Source organism: Alligator sinensis, unplaced genomic scaffold (assembly GCF_000455745.1).
Source record: "Alligator sinensis unplaced genomic scaffold, ASM45574v1 scaffold62_1, whole genome shotgun sequence".
Taxonomy (NCBI): Eukaryota; Metazoa; Chordata; order Crocodylia; family Alligatoridae; genus Alligator; species Alligator sinensis.
The window spans coordinates 319,681-325,278 of NW_005842093.1; positions in this window are offsets into that span (position 1 = coordinate 319,681).

Sequence of the window (5,598 nt, forward strand, 5' to 3'; positions counted from 1 at the left end):
TGGTTAGGCCCTTTTGAAAATCCGAGTCTTAGACAATAGGTGAGTTTAACTGTTGAATTAATGATACTGGTATATGGGAAAGTTTCCTGTTGCTATAGGCTGCATCTGTCAAGCACTTTCCCAGCTGCAGGAGATTCATAATTGGAAGAGAAAAGGTACTAAATAATTTCTGAAGGTGATACTCATGGAAGAGGATCATTTTTCATGTAACAGGCCCCTACTGAGGATTATCTGTCAATGAATCTATCATGCATGACACTTGTGCATTAGCAGGGTCATCGCTGCTGTAAACAAACAAAAGGCTCAATTAATGTTTCAGCACTGCCTAACAGGGTGGGAGACAGAAAGAACATCCATTTTCCTGAAATAGAGGCAGCTGAATGCTTATGTAAATACGTGCTTTTTAGTCATTCAAAAGAAAGGAATGTTTACTATCTTAGGGAAGTTTGCAAAACTCTCAGCTAAAACTTAGATTGGGGATAAATACTGTTATTTGTTCTTTCCTGGTGTTCTCTGTCTATCAGGGGTATGCATGTAACAGCCCAAATAAAGCTTTCTGTGAGATTTCTCAATTCATCACTTCCAAATATCTGGATGAGGAAGATTTGGGTCCTTGTTTTCTCCTACTGTCATGCAAAATGTGTGCAACATGTTGCTAAAGCAAGGTAGGACAAAGAAAAAAGTGGCAGGGGTGGGGGTGAGGTGGATGGATTGAAGTCATTTTAGAACTTTTTTTGCTGGGGTGAATCTGCACTCATTTTAATAAATTCATAGTTTTATAGTTTCATAGCTGGAAGGGTCAGAAGGGACCTAAGTAGATCATCAAGTCCGACCCCCTGCCATGGGCAGGAAAGAATGCTGGGGTCAAATGACCCTGGCTAGGTGATTATCCAGCCTCCTTTTGAAGACCCCCAGGGTAGGAGTGAGCACCACTTCCCTTGGAAGTTGGTTCCAGCTCTTAACCGCCCTGACTGTGCAGTAGCGCCTCCTGATGTCTAGCCTGAATCTACTCTCATTTAACTTATAGCCATTATTTCTTGTTACTCCTGTTAGGGCTCTAGGGAACAGGGACTCTCCCACAGCCTGCTGGTCTCCCTTGGCCCGTTTGTAGATGGCCATCAGAACCCCTCTCAGCCTTCTCTTGCAGAGGTTGAACAGGTTCAGGTCCTGTAGCCTCCACTCGTAGGGACTGCCTTGCTGCCCCTTGATCATGTGAGTGGCCCTGCTCTAGACCTTCTCAATGCTGTCAACATCCCTCCTGAAGTGCGGCACCCAGAACTGGATGCAGTAATCCATCTGTGACCTGACCAGTGTCGCATAGAGGGGGAGGATCACCTCCTTGGACCTGCTTGTGATGCATCTGTGGATGCATGACAATGTGCGATTACCCTTCCTGACCACGTCCCCACATTGGCGGCCCATGTTGATTTTGGAATCAATAATGACTCCAAGATCCTTTTCTGCCTCTGTCCTGATGAGAAGGGAGTTCCCCAGCCTGTAGGTATGCTGCTGGTTCTTCCTCCCCAGATGCAATACCTTGCACTTGTCTGTATTGAAACCCATCCTGTTCTCATCTGCCCACCCTGTAACCTGTCCATATCTAGTTGTAGCCTGTCCCTCTCCTCCAGCATGCTCACTTCTCCCCATATCTTGGTGTCATCCATGAATTTGATCAAGGTGCTTTTCACCCCCTCATCCAAGTCGCTGATGAAGATGTTGAACAGTACAGGCTCAAGGACTGAGCCTGGGGAACACCACTGCCCACATCCCTCCAGGTTAAAAAAGACCCATCCACCACCACTCTCTTGGTGCGGTCTTTCAGCCAATTTGTGACCCATTTGACTGTGTAGGCAACGACACCACAGTTGCCTAATTTCTTAATGAAAATGGGGTGTAGACAGTATTGAAGGCCTTCCTAAAATCCAGAAAGACTACATCCACTGTGACACCTGCATCCAAGAATTTTGTGACCTGGTCGTAGAAGGCCGCCAGTTTCACAGATTTCATAGATTTCATAGACATTAGGGATGGAAGGGACCTTGGAAGATCAATGAGTCCAGCCTCCTGTCCGAGGGGCAGGAAGTCAGCTGGGGTCATAGGATCTCAGCAAGATAAGCATCCAAATTTCTCTTGAAGGTGTTCAATGTAGGTGCTTGAACCACCACCAATGGTAGGCTATTCCAGACCTTGGGGGCTCAGACAGTAAAGAAATTCATTCTTATATCTAGCCTGAAACAGTCTTGCAGTAGTTTATAACCATTCGACATCGTCATCCCTTGGGGCGCTCTGGTGAACAAACGTTCCCCCAGATACTGGTGGTCACTCCGATAAACTTATAGGTGGCCATCAGATCACCCCTGAGCCTGTGCTTTTCTAGGCTAAAGAGCCCCATAGCTCTTAGCCAGTCATTGTAAGGTCTGTTTTCCTCACCTCTGATCATGTGTGTGACTCTTTGCTGGACTCTCTCAAGCTTCTCCACATCCTTTTTGAATTGTGGGGCCCATAACTGGATGCAGTACTCCAGCTGCGGCCTCACCAAGGCTGAGTACAAGGGGAAAACGATGTCCTGGGTGTCATAACCCAATGATTTTTAGTGCCTCGGCGGCCTCCTTCAACTCGAGCCTGATCCCACTGATCTCCATCCCTACGCCAAACTTACTGTCTACGATCCCACCGACCCAAGTAATCAACAAGTGTTCTTCCTCCTCGACACCGCAGCTCAAGTTAATGTAATTACTTCATCAATACCCCACCAGAAAACCACAAAAACAATTAGGGTACAGGGACTTAACGCTGTTGAGGTTACAACAAAAGTCAGATTTACTGTCCAAGGCCATCAACGCGCTCTGGGGGCAGTGTTAGGGGGCATCAATATTCTGGGAATTCCGGGAATCAAAGCGCTTAACCTCAAAGAACAAGTGTTACAAGCGCTACCTATCATTATCCTGAAGACGTATTGGCATCAACTGACGCTTTACAACACCTCCACCTGGTGATACCGACCAATTCCAACCAAGGGTCCCCTCAAAGAATCCCTCATTGATCTCCTGCAATGACTGGAACAACAAGGTTACATCAAACCAGTAACTGCCAGTACTTACCTGTCACCGGGGTGGGGAGTTGCAAAGCCTGGGAAACCTAACGAAGCTCGGCTAGTTGTTGATTACAGGGAGGCCAACAAAAGGTGTCGAGTGCTTCAGCAACCCAACCCATCTACCCTACCACAATGTATGTTTGAAATGGCTCAATTCCAGCAAAATGAATGGGTCGGGGTCACACTGGACCTAAAGAACATGTTCTGCTCAATCCCGATTGTTGACCCTGAAGGAGTATTGAATATGTGCATCGAGGGCACCATGTACAGATGGACGGTCTGCCCGCAGGGATACTGCAATGCCCCGTCGCTAGCCACCGGTGCCATGAATGATACCCTAAAGAACTTTCGCACCTCACATACCCTTCCATCAGAAGAGGAATTGAGAATCTGGAGTTATATTGATGACATCGCTATCATGGGTCATGACAGTTCCATCGTTACCAGTATAGTCAACTAACTGGTCACCCACCTTCAGAATAAGGGATGGACGATTAACGAGGAAAAGTCATGCCTACATCCCGTAGATGACATCACATTCCTTGGCACCCGATTCATTGGCTCTATCCACCGCAGAATCTCACATGATGGTCCTGACATCGACCCATTAAAGAAATCCCTGCCCGTGACTAAAAGACATTTTCAGCAGCTCTTAGGTCACCTAAATTGGTATCGGCATTATGTTAACCCTAGTCATCTAGCACTCCTTACTAAATTACAGCGACAGATCCGTAACAAGTCCCGAAAATCCACGCTTTGGACAGAAGGGGACCAGCAGAATCTGCTTCGCCTAGTAGCCGCTGTCAAGAGTGCACAGCTCCACGCAATCAATCTTGGTGAACCATTGATCATAACCCTTGGATTCACCATGAACCACGTGTGGGCTGTTGCGCACAACCCTCGTGATGAATTAGTATACACTGCCCATAAGACTCTTCAAGCAGCACAACATTGGTATGGAGCAATAGGAAAAATCCTCCTAGCTGGACAGCTAGCAGAGCCATTAGCAAGGGGGCACGGGACACTTCGCACTCCCGTTGCCACGTTGCTGCCCTTGCTAGATGCAGAGAAAGTTGACCCGCATTTTCAGGGGGAACCTAAGACATGGAACACGTTGGTGCTTATCTACCACTACAACTGGTGCTGCTGGAAATTAGAGGACACAAAACCTAGTCCTAGCCCGGAAGATGAGGAAAAGCTCCCAAAGTTATATGGAACCTCTGCCCCCGCCTGGATGGCTTCAGATGGGACCTCTCGACACGGTGGAGGCTATGGGTATTATTGTAAGGCTTGCCACGATGTGAAAATATCCTGGGTCCACCCAAATGACACCTCTGGCCAAAAATGTGAATTGTTGGGATTCTTCTACATGTTACAACACCGTCTAGTGCACCACGATGACACACTCCCAGTTCCAATTATTGCACTTGACTTACAGTACATTTATAAGATTCTCACCGGTACAGCCCTTCCCAGCGAAAATTTAGGTGAGTGGGAAGACATCTGGAAAACTCTAACTAAATTTACACGACTCCCATTGATTAAACATACCAAGTCACACTGTCCAGATACTGACCCAGTGCATGAGGTCATCGATAAACTCTTAGAAGACCCACTCCGGACCGACCTAGTTTTACCTATCACCTCTGCCTTCGGTACTGAGGTAAACCCATTCCTTGCGTGGCTCCATGAAAACTGGGGTCACCCAGGACCGTGGGCCAGCCATCGACGCTGGCGCCAAGCTACTACTGAAACAACCTCGTATGGAGTTTGACACGATTGGGAAAAGGTAGCACAAGCCTGTGAGGTATGTGCCAAGGAGAAATGCCATCAAACCAAATATCAACTTGGGGCTTTCGACACTTCCCAGTTACAAGCGGGAAGGGTCTGGCAAGTAGATCTGCTTGGGCCCCTCCCCAGGTCTAAACTGCCAAATAAAGGGTTAGTTATTGTTGACCTGGGGACACGTCAGTTACAGGTCATCCCCTTACGAAAGAGAAACGCCACTGCTGTTGTCTCTGCCTTAACCGCTGCATTTGCTGTCTGGCAACCTCCTCATGAAATTCAGTCTGATGGAGGACCCCCTTTCAACTCTAGCGCTCTGGACAAATTCGCTCGTCTTCATAATGTCACATGGCATCTTCATCTGCCATACCACCCGCAATCTAATGGTGTTGTGGAGAGACACATCGGCTTATATAAGGAACAACTTCGTCTCAAGGGAGGAGGGACGTACAAAAATTGGACTAAGTATAATCATGACATCCTCATTTCATTAAACATCTCAAAGCCACTATGGGACGAGACTAATACCAAAAAACCTCTACCATGGGAACCTAAATTCCAGCCAAATGAGTTAGTATGGGTTTCAATACCACACCCTCGTCAATCTCATCCACAGGTCTACAAGGGAGTAGTTCAACGGTCGGAACAGTATCCTAACACCTATTCTGTCTTATTAGAAGAAAAGCCCGATCGTCCCTCTATTATCGCTCACCACAACT